At 44.1% G+C, this 12,165-nt stretch overlaps 1 protein-coding gene across 6 annotated transcripts in view; it reads right to left on the bottom strand.

Annotated features, from left to right (window-relative positions):
• OGDH (oxoglutarate dehydrogenase) overlaps positions 1-12,165 on the bottom strand; it is an 833,675-nt gene that overhangs the window by 368,086 nt on the left and 453,424 nt on the right. The window lies entirely within an intron of this gene.

The following is a 12,165-nucleotide window of genomic DNA, read 5'->3' as shown; positions in this document are numbered from 1 at the left end:
ATTTTATTAGTCTAATATTTTTTAGATGCCAGATGTGTAAGAGACCAATACATCTCTTTTCAATGCAAAACCTACATACTAAAATGTAATTAACTGTAACTACTATTTTACTGCTTGGTAAATTATCGATCGACATGCTGTAAATTACTTTTTACCTAGTGAATGAAATCAAAATCATTACATCTTTTGTGGCAGTTACAAAACATTTCTAGGACACTAACAAAAAACCTCTTGCACCATCAACAACGTATGATTTTTTTTAGGTCTCAGCTAGACCACACATGCGCTGGCTCGAAGAGATGCTTTGTGTTCAATCCTTGGGCTCCAGCCCACACGTAGGCTTACCATATGCTCGCTTTATCGTCTCTCTCATATCCTTAGTCCCCATTGGTCCAAGGCATGAAGGTGTCATCCCTCTTCCTGTATTTAGCACTCCCCCAGAGCATGGACCACATATTTGTGTCCATTCATTGCTCCTGTTTTAAGAACATTTTTATTTATTTATTTGTGTTTGAGTCATCCACATGTTTCCGCTCATTCTGTCCTCAGTCTCCTGGCGCCTCTGTCACCCTCCCACCCGCCCTCCTTCCCAACCCCATCCTGATCCACTCACATCGGACTGCTTTTTAAATGCCTTTGTTAGCCAGTGTCACTTTTGTTTGTTTCCCATTCATGATTGCTTCCTCCTGCTCTTCCCCATAATTGCTTGGCTGCCCAAGCTTGAACCATTCCCTCTACACCTCTCTTGTTGCTGCTGCTTTTATTTTGTATTTATTTCTATACTTTGCCATTTTCCATAGCATGAACACAATCCGAAGGTATTGGAGTGCTTTACATGCTCACCCGTTACATTTCACAATGACAGTTATGTTGCTGTCGGCAGAGGGAAGAGTAAGTGATTTGCCCAGAATCACAAGATGTTGAGCTGACTCAGTCTCTTTGCTCCCTCATGCTGAGTTCATTGTCCTGCCCCTCCTGACACAAAAAAAGCACCAAAACTTGGCCTGTGCTGCTCGCATCATAGTGCTTTTTTCAGTGACTTTCAGCCATGCTCAACAGCAAATGTGCTACTCCACAACATGTCTAAAAGACATTCAAATTGACAAGGCCAATAAGCTCGTGCATTGCCGAGACCTATTGTAGTTGCCAATACATTATTTTTTTTTTTTTAAACGGCAAGTCTCCCTAGTTAAACAAAATGACCTTCATGCACACTGCTAGTCTTGGCAGAGCTGAATGGGCCACACACAAATCTACAAAACTAGTTGTGTGGGTTAGAAATTTGTTTCCTGGAGTAACAATCATCTATTTAAAGCAACATAAATAGAAACTTGTTTTTGTTTGATAGTTGTTGAAACATATGCATCTCATGTAACCAACTGTATAGACTAAAGTAGAGAGAGGAGGAGGAGGAGTCTTCTATTTAAAAAGAAAGCAAGGTAAGCCATTAGGTCTGGCCCTGGTAAGCTGGTGCCATGTCTAAATATTTTTTAGTTAGTGTTTTTTATTTTTTGCTGCAGAAAAACAAATATAAAAATAATTTAAACCAGTAGATCACTCTGCATCTAAAACACTGCAGTCATAAGCTTGCAATATATATTATAATTTAAAAAAATACATTAAAAAGCAATGATCACCTAATTTTAAAATGTTTTCATTCCCCAACTTTTCCGCTTGAAGATCCGTAAAGGAAAATGTAACTTACCAGTAATCTGTTTGTGACATGTAGTGCTGTAGATTCACATGCTGTGCATTATTCTGCCACCAAGTTTTTGGCATGGCCTTGTTTTTCTTCAAGAAGTGTTTTCAAGTGACAGGATCAAGAGGCTCCTCCTTCTCAATTATACTGCGCATGGGCATCGAGTCCTTTGTTAGATTGTTTTCCCCGCAAGCGGGTGAGAGAGAATAAGAGAAGTATAGAAAAGAGTATGTCCATGTGAATATAAATATCTATGTACAACTATATACAAATATAAAATAACAAACTGCCACAGGCTTCTGTGCAGGAGGGAAGGCGCATGTGAACTTACAGCACTATATGCCAGAAACAGATGTCTACTGGTAAGTAGATTTTCCCTTCAATGGCATGTGTGGCTGTAGACACATGCTGTGCATAAATGGTAAAGCAGTCCCTCATAAAAATGTGGCGGCTAGCCTGTGGGAGTTGCAGTGTCCGAAAAAGTGTTACGCTAGCTTATCCTACACTGCTTGTTGACAAGCTTGTAAATCTACACAGTGATGTTTTGTATATGTGTGTGGTGTAGACTAATTGTATTTATATAGCTCTTACTACCCTTGATGAGGCCTTGAAACGCTTTCAAGTATCTGTTTTGCAAATGTCGGTTACCGGAATATTTCCTAAAAATGCCATAGTGGCACCTTTTTTCCTTGTGGAATGTGCTTGGGGAGTAATTGTCTTCTGGCTTTAGCATAACATCTGTATACATCTTACAATCCACCTAGCTATGCTATTTTGTGTAATAGAATTTCCTTTGTGAGGTACTGAAAATCAAAAAAAAAAAGTGATTTAGTTATCCTGAATTCTTTCGTTCTGTCAATGTAATACATGAGTGCTCTTAACATCTAACGTGTGGAGTGCTCTTTCTGCCACAGAGCCCGGTTGTGGAAAGAAACCCCGTAACTCAATGGTTTGATTAATGTGGAATTGAGACAAGTTTTGGTAGAACTTTGGGGTTTGTACGAAGGACTAATTTGTCCTTATGTATCTGAAAGAAAGGCTCTTCTAATGTTAAGGCCTGTAGCTCACTCACGTGTCTAAGTGATGTAATAGCAACTAAAAAACCTACTTTGTAAGAAAGGAGTTGTATTCAACAAGAGTGAAGAGACTCAAATGGAGGGCCCATGAGCAGGGTGAGAACAATATGAAGATTCCAGGATGGCAAAGGGGTAGCCTGGGTGGAATTACCGTTTTAAGTCTTTCCATGAAAACTTTAATGACTGGTATTAATAATGAAGTATGCAGTCTGTTTTGTAAATAGGCTGCAATCTCAGCTAGGTGAAACCGAATTGATGTGTAAGCATGGTGAAGCAATAACAGACTATCTAGTACTGATGGTGATAATGGAGCAAATTTTGGGAGAGAATAACAGACAAAATGTTTCCATTTTGCCACACAACAGGCTCTAGTTGTTGGTCTACGTGCCCGTTTTAGAATGTCCATACACTCCGAGGGTAACTGAAGAGAACTGAACTCTAGGACTTCAGGAGCCTTATCGCAAGATTAAGTGATTTGGGAGTCTTATCTGTTGGAGAGTTTGTGTGAGAAGATCCAGCTTGATGGGGAGTCACTTGTGAGGTACTAAGGAAAGATCTGGTATTGTCGTAAACCAAGGTTGGTGAGCCCATGTGGGGGCTACAAGGATTAATTTGAGAGAAGTTTGTTTGAGTTTGCTTACCAGAAATGGAATGAGTGGGAGAGGTGGAAACACGTAAGCAAATATCACTGACCAGTTAGTCCATAGGGAACTACCTTTAGACTGAGGGTGTGGGTACCTGGATGTGAAGGTTTGGAATTTTGAGTCTTCTGTTGTGGCTAACAGGTCTATGTGAGGTGTTCCCCACTTTTGAAATAGTTTTGAAGGACTGTTGGTGGAGCTCCCATTCATGGAAATGTTTCTGCATCCTGCTTAGCAGGTCTGCTAATTTGTTTTCTGTTCCTGGGACATACTCTGCCATGAGATGAATGTGGTGATGGGCCCACTACCAGATTGCTTGTGTCAGCTGGAGAGATTGTGTCTCCACCCACCACTTTTGTAAATAATACATTCCTGTCATGTTGTCTGTACGAATTAGGACATATTTGTGCATTAGATGAGGTAAAAAAAAAAAAGCCTTCAGGGATAGAGAGACTGCCTGAAGTTGTAGAACATTGAAGTGCATTGTCTAGTGACTGGGGTCCATGTTGAGAAGAGCACCCTATCCTGTGAGAGAGGCATCCAAAGTCAGTACTATTTGGAAATACGGGTCTTGAAAAGGGCAGGTTGGTGGAATTCCACAACAGTAGGGAGATGTAAGTTGGACGGTCTACCAACACTAGATCATGAAGATGACCCTGAGCATGCAAACTTTGGTGAGAGAGAGAGATTCCTATAGAGGATGCACATGAAGTCGCACATGAAGTCTGACATGAGGGACGATGGCAATGGAGATTGCCATCATGCCTAGAAGGCGCAGCAATGTCTTGACTGTGCACATTTTATTGACCTGTATGTGAAAGATTGTTTGCTGAAAATTGTGAACATGTGCTGGATTGGGGTAGGCTAACCTCAATATTGTATTGAGAATAGCCCCTAGATACAGCTGAATCTGAAGAGGCTATAATTGTGATTTTAGTGTTGATTGTAAACCCTAACTTTGGAAGAAGGTTTACTGTGATTTGAGTGTGAGACTGACACTGACTTAAAGTGGTGGTCCAAGTAAGGGAATAAATGTATCTGTTGTCTTCGGAGATGTGCTACAACTACTGCTAGACATTTGGTGAATACCTTGGTAGCAGGTGTGACCCCAAAAGGCAGAACCTTGAACTGATAATTTTGTACCCACCACTCCACGCCTTAGATATTTGCGGTGTGCGGGATGGATGGGAATATGAAAGTAAGCATCCTACAGGTCTAGGGCGGTCATGAAGTCGCCTTTTTGAAGTAGTGGGATTATGTCTTTAAGGGTGACCATGTGAAAATGCTCTGAGGGAATATATCGATTTAGTGGTCCAAGATCCAAAATAGGTCTGAGAGTGCCGTCCTTTCTGGGAATGAGGAAGTAGAGGGAGTAGACTCCTGTTCCTTGGTATTGTATAGCAACAGTTTCTATAGCTCCTTTTAACAGTAGAGATTGAACTTCTTCCTTTATAAGAGTGAGGTGTTTTGTTGACATTTGGTGTCTGCGAGGTTGAATGTTTGGAGTGTTGATGTAAGTTCTAGGCAATAACAATGTTGGATAATGGATAACACCCAAAGGTCTGATGCTATGTGTCCATGGATTGTGGTAAGGTTGAAGACACCCCACTACTGGAGTGGAATGAGGAGGGGGGAATGTGGAGGTAGTCAATGTTTGGCTGAGGAGGGTGAGCCAAGAGTGTTGGTGGTCTTTCCTCTGCCTCTGGAATTGTTTACTCTATATGTTCGTCTGAAAAAATATCTAGAGTTTGAGGAAGAGGCCTGACTTTGCTGTGAGGTGGAATGTTCGCAGGATGTGGTTGATTTGGAGCCATCACTATACATTGGGTGGCACACAAAATCCCTAACTTGAGTTTGTAGAGCACCCAATGTTTTAGCAGTGTTTGTGTCTTTTTTTTTTTTATATGTCAAGGGTGTAGTCAACCTGTGGACCAAATAGGTGCTCTGCATCAAAAGGCATTTTAAGGACAGCTGCACCTCTGGCTTGAAACCAGAACACCTTAACCAAGTATGTCTTCTAAGGAGGATACTGGTGTTACCCACTCATGCGACTGAAGCATCTAATGGACACCCAATTCAATTGTTTGCAATTGTCTGACCTTCAGAAACAATTTGCTGTGCACGCTTACTGTGTTCTTCTGAGAGGTGTTGAAGAAGGTCTTCCATTTCATCCCAGTGTGCCCTTTCATATCTTGCAAGCAGCACTTAGGAACTGGCAATATGCCACTGGTTGGCACCTTGCGCAGCTAACCTTTTTCCCTGCTGCGTTGTTTTTTGCTTTCTTTTTCTGGAGGAGGCAAATCTCCTGTAGCCTATTTGCTCTTTTCCTGGCTGTGGTAGTGATGATGGGATCTGGCGAGGCTCGTGATCAGATCTTAAGTGGGTCAGATGGAGGTGCTTTATATTTCTTATCAACCCGTGGTGTAATTATATGGTGGACCGCGGGCTCTTTGAAAATGTCTCCGACATGTCAAAGCATTCCTGGCAACATAGGGAGAAATTGTATGCCCCTGTGTGTTGAGGTGAGCGTAGCAAATATAAAGACTTGTTCTATTGCATCCTTCTGTAAGTGTACCCTGTGATAGGCTGCAGCCCGGACTATAACTTGCTGATACCCTGTGGTGTCCTCTGGAGGAGAGAGGTGGGCAGGGTAAAGATCTGGGTCCGTATCAATTATAGGATCAGTGTCATAGGATCCGCAACGCTCTGGGTTTTGTGGAGCACCCCCTAAATCTCCCCTAACATATATAGGTAAACCCTGTAGTGTTTAATTCCCATCAAAATGAGAATTAGGTGAATGAGAAGAGGGAGGTGGAGGAGATGGTGGAGGAGGAGATGGCGGCAAAGCTAGAAGAGTAACTGCTGCAGAAGTAGAAAACGTATCTTTATGTGGCTACTTCGGTAAAGGTGAGGTATCGAGAACCTCCTCAAATGGAGCTTCTTTTTGGACAGGAATGGTGGGAGAAACCACAATTTTGCCTTTATCTTTTTCAATATGAATTTTGCCCTGCTTAGTGTCCATAGTCCCTAGAATTGGTTCAATTTGAGACAGAGAAGGAAATGAATGAGCAGAGTCTGTATGTTCAGCTGTTTTTGGTACCGAAATGTGTGGAACCCGAAGGGACAGATGTTGTACTCCAACTCTGCTCCAAAGCGGTCAGTTCCGATTTTGATGGTTTCACTTGGACCGAAACAATAGAGGTCGACAGAGAAGACTCAACCACAGTTTTCCAGTTTTTGGTGCAGAGTCAGAGGGTGGGGCAGCCAAATCAAGCTTCCGTGACCAACCATGGCCTGAGGGCAGTAGTGCTCTGGTGACCTCTTTCAGGGTTTTTCTTTTTTTTTTTTTTTAAACCGTCTTTGTGGAAAGAGGAAGGGCAGCTTTTTTTTTTGTTTTTACTCAAATGTTGCGCAGAGGTGATGTCCTGTCTCTTTATTTCAGATTGCAAGTCTGAGTCTTCAATCGAGAATACCTCTTCTTGCTCCAGCTCCTCCTGTGCTTGTTCATCCGCGAAAATATGCGGAGTGTGCTCTTATGTCGAGTGCGTGATTTCCAGCATGCAAGCTCTTTGGCCCAGAGTTTTTTTGGACTGAAACAATCGGCACCCGTCACAGGGCCTCGTTGTGGTCTGGAAAAAATGCGGTTACACACTTGATGGTGATCCGTGTGAGGAAATTTGGCTTGGCACCGAGGGCAGAACCTGAACATCGCCTGTTCCATCAGGGTACCATATTCTTCTGTACCACATGGAGATGGGCCAAACGGTACGCGGTTGAAGTACAATACTGTATACAAAAAGTAAAGACCGTCTCAAAATAGAGCGAATTAATATGGAGCGAGGAGAAACACATTCAAACCCGACTGCAGAGGAAAACCAAATCTCACAAAGAACTCGATGCCCCTGCGCAGTATCACTGAGAAGGAGGAGCCACTCGAACCTGTGACTCAAAAACACTTCTTGAAGAAAAACAAGTTGCAACACTCCAAGCCTAACAGTGGATGGCAGGGTAATAATGCACAGCAAGTGCATCTAAACCACACATGCCATCAAACACATTGTTACTCCTTCTTAGGCATATGTGGTGCTTTTGCTTCTAGACCCATGGCAGAAAAAAAATCTGAAGACAGCAACCTGGGGCATCTCTGCCATGTGGAAGTAACATACCACCAAATGGTAGCAGACAATGCGCTTACATAGAATAGAGTTAGTGAGTTTCAAGCACACTGCAGAATCCCTACTTGCAAGTGTACAAGGACAGAGTGGGTATGAAGAGAAACCCACAATGTCTTCCAAAAGAGACCTCAGTGTCCTGTCAACAAAGCATTGCAGTTACCAGCCTTCTTCCAAAAAACAAAAACGTAAGCAGGAAAAGCCCTGCACATGCTAGATGTAAGAAGGGCAATACTGTACTATTTATAAAAAATGTTTTAAAAAAACAAGAGAAGATCAGTAAAACAAGCCGGTTGTTTCTCACTTCCGCCATCCTATAAGGAAGCACCAGTCACCTAAAGAACCATCAAAGTGGCTAGTCCAAACTATCCAGGTATGCTACGAAACAGCTACAATACTGTTAACACAAGGGTCAAGAGCTCATGCTATGAAAAAGAAAGGGGCACATTGGCCTATAGAGCCAAAGTATCTATTAAAGACTTCTATATGGCAGCCACATGGTCTGCTGTACACAAATTATTGCGTGGACATCCAAGCAAGCATGTAGTTAAAGCTGGGATGTAAAGTATTAAAACACTTGCTCACAACCTCAAACTCACTACAGCCCAACCTCCTGGGAGGGGACAGCACTGCTACATAAACAATGCACAGCATGTGAATCCAGGAAAGATTCACACTGCAAAATGAAATAGTTCCTTACCTGTAGGAACAGTTTTGAAGCGTGAAGAATGTTCTGGACTCGCAAGTGTAGAAAGCTGAGTTCTGGTTGCAGCAACCCTCCCCCACCACTTTTTTCCCTGGTTTTTGACGCAACTTTGACTGAAGTGCACTGGGCAGTGCTTAAATTGTGCTTGTTGTTCCCGGTGCAGAGCACCGGCCCTTATTTCTGAGGGCTGGGGCTTAGTTTTCTGTCTCAAGCATTTACTGCGAGCAAAAGACATGTGGGCAAGCCAGAGAAAGAGAAAAACTAAAAAGCGTCAGAAAGGGGAAAAACAGGAGTGAGCTGAAAGGGTAGAGGGTGGCTGTAAATGGATTGAAGAGGCCAGTTGCTTGTTTAAGAGGAGAGCTTTGAGCACCAGCACCTTTTTACTGACAAATTAAGCACTGGCACTAGGTAACTACTGACCCGGTCCGCAGTAGTGCCAGTGCTCCTTCCCCCAAAACAGGACAACTGGTTGCTTGATCCTCAAGTGGGCACGCCCTTTAGCACCTCAGTGTCTAGTAAATGGTACCCAGGGCATAGACACTGAAGAGGGCCCCAAAGAGCTGCAGCGCAACTTGTCACTCTAAGGGACCCAGTACCAACCTCATACAGACTACCATTGCAGGCTGGGTGACAAGGTGCTCCTTCAAAGTGAACACAACACTGCACACAGCCTGTGTGCCATGTTCCCTTAACACTGCAAGTAACATCTGTAAGTCAACCCTACAGCAGGCCACATTAAATTACATTTGTGGACATATCTGCAAGACCATATATGCCCCTACTGATACTGATAGTAAGTGAACAGGCAAAAGGTGGGGGCTAACCATGTCAAAAGGAGGGCTTTCCTACATGACCCCTTCTCCCAAAAAGAAAGAGAATGAAACTAACCTTCCCCTAGAGAGTGTTCATCTTCTAAGTGAAAGAACCTGGAAAGGCCACCTGCACTGGCATGGCCAGCCAAGGGTCTATGTTCCACTGTGAAGTCCATTCCCTGTAGGGATATTGACCACGTTAACAGTTTGGGCTTTTCACCTTTCATCTGCATAAGCCATCTGAAAGGCCTGTGGTCAGTTTGAACAAGAAGTGAGAGCCAAATAAGTATGGTCTCAAATTCATCAGGGACCAACCCACAGCAAAGCCTTCCCTCTCAATGGCACTACAACAGTACTCTCTGGAGAGTAACCTCATATTAATGAAAGCGACAGCTTGATCATGGCAATCATCATTGATTTGGAACAGGACTGACCCTATCCCATGTTCAGAGGCATCTGTCTACACTATGAACTGCTTGGTATAACCTGGAGCTTTGAGAACAGGTGTTGTGCACATTGCCCCTTTAAGGGTGTCAAAGGCCTTTTGACAGATCACTTTCCAGTTTACATTCTTTTGCAAATTCTTTGAGGTCTGTCCTGAGTGAGGGGCCACAAAGGAGACATAACCCTTCACAAACCTCCTGTAATACCCAGTCAAGCCAAGGAATGCCCTGACTTGAGTCTGGCTTGTTGGAGCTATGCAGTTCAGAATTGTCTGGATCTTGGTTTGCAGTGGTTGAACTTGACCTCCACCTACACAACCTGGCCCTGCCCTATCTGGCACTTTCTTGCCTTGATAGTGAGGCCTGCTTTTTTCAGAGCCTCAAGGTCCTTCCTCAGGTGGACCAGGTGATTCAGCAAAGGAACAGCTAAAGACAGCAATATCACCTGGATATGCTGCACTAAAGTCATTTAATCGAGCTAGGACTTTGTTCACAAACTTGTGAAAGGTGGCAGAGGCACTCTTTAGTCCATAGGGCATAAAAGTGAACTGATAATGCCCATCAGGAGTGGAGAACGTATATTTTTCTTTTGCTCCAGAGGTCAGATCTTTCTACAAATACCCTGATGTGAGATCAAAAGTACTTAGATATGTGGTTGACTCTAACATGTCAATTAGCTCATCAGCCCTGGGAATGGGAACATTGTTTCGGTCACAACATTGAGACCCCTAAAGACCACACAAAACCTGATATCTTTCTTTCCACCCTGGGAATTAGGCTTTGGGACTAAAACCACTGGTCTGACCCATGGGCTCTCAGAGTGCTCAATGACTCCCAAATCCAGCATCTTGCTGACCACCGCTTTGATGCTCTCTGACATGGTCAGACTTTTGTTTTTGACAGGCAAGGTGTCCCCAGTGTCCACATCATGTGTGCACCAGGCAGTCTGACCAGGTGTCAAGAAGAAAAGCTCAACATGCTGCTGCACGTCTTGCTTAGTCAGCCTGCTGTTGGCCAGCGAGGGTGTTGAAAAGACCTCTCCCTCTACTGGGCCAACTTTTGGATTGCTGAAGAGGAGATCTGGGAGAGGTTCACTCTCAGCGCCATGTCCCTCATCAGTGACTATGAGCATGGTCACCTCAGCTCTCTCATGATATGGTTTCAGAAGGATTACATGGATAACCCCTTTGGAGCTCCTGCAAGAGCCAAAGTCCATCAGTTAAGTGAGTTAACCTTTTCTCTCTAGGATGGGGTAGGGTCCACTCCACTTCCCCTGGAAGGCCCTGGGCTCCAAGACGCATTCCTACTGCCTTGGTTGGAATTCTACAAGTGCACCTTCCTGGTCAAACTAGAGAGGTTCTGGAGCTCTTTGATGGCCTCAAGACTTTTGGAAACGTTTTCCATGTACTCAGCCATACTGGAACGAAGGCCAGGCACACAATCCACAATGTTTGGCTTAGGCTTTGAGAGGTCTTTCCCATTCCTCCTTAAAAAGACAAAGGGGTCCTCTTACAGGATGCTCAAACAGAAGCTCAAAGTGGGGAACACCTACTCCCTTTTGTGGCACTTCACTGTAAGCAAAAAACAGACATGTCAGTAAGACATCCCACCTCCTCCTGAGTTTTTCAGGGAGTCCACCAATCATACCTCTCAATGCATTGCTGAATCTCTCAACAAATCCATTCCTTTGGGGGTGATAAGGGGTAGTTAACTTATAGGTCACCCCACATTCAGGCCACATGTATTTTAGGTACCCAGACATGAAGTTAGTACCTCTGTCTGACACCACCTCCTTGGGAAAGCCCACTCGAAAATACACAAATGAGGGCCCTAGTTCCTGCAGGGGCAGTTGTAGTCCTCAGAAGAATTGCTTCAGGATACCTGTGTAGGAAAGGGCCCTCTTTTTGGCAAGTCTAACTGCTCCCTCACACTAACACAAGATAGAGGATTAGATCAATCTGCTTTTGCCTCTGCAATACCAATTGGGGATCTACTGGATTCTTTGCACAGTGTAATTCAATGTAGTGCACTATATAGAGATCCAGCTTCCTACACTACTCCTGCAGTTAACAGTGAGACCCCTTATCAAGAGGGTGTTGTGACACCTGCCTTACCTGGTCACTCAGATGCTCCCACGGGCCTCTGCCCACCTTGGATTCAAGATGGAAGAATCAAGTGGCCACCTGGAAAAGCTTTGGGCACCATCCCTTGGGTTGTGATGGACAGAGGAGTGGTCACTCCCTTTTCCATTTTCCAGTTGTGTGCCAGAGCATGGACCAGGGGTTCCTGGACTGGTGCAAACTGGTTTACGCAAGGAGGGAACCAAATTTGCCCCTCAAACCATACCGGTGGCTTGGGGAGGCTACCTCTCCCAAGCCATATAACACCTATTTCCAAGGGAGAGGGTGTTTCCTCCCTCTCCCATAGGAAATCCTTTGTTCTGCCTTCCCCTGCCTGAACTGGTCGAGCAGCAGAAGGGCAGAAACCTGTTTGAGGGGTGGCTGCAGCATGGGCTGCCCAAAAAAACTCAGAAGACTAGTAGGAGAAATGATTGGGGTCCTCTAAGGAGCTCCCAGAGTGCATGGAATCATACAACCAATACTGGTAACACTTCTG

Source organism: Pleurodeles waltl, chromosome 11, assembly GCF_031143425.1.
Source record: "Pleurodeles waltl isolate 20211129_DDA chromosome 11, aPleWal1.hap1.20221129, whole genome shotgun sequence".
NCBI lineage: Eukaryota > Metazoa > Chordata > Amphibia > Caudata > Salamandridae > Pleurodeles > Pleurodeles waltl.
This window is presented reverse-complemented; position numbering and strand designations above follow the sequence as displayed.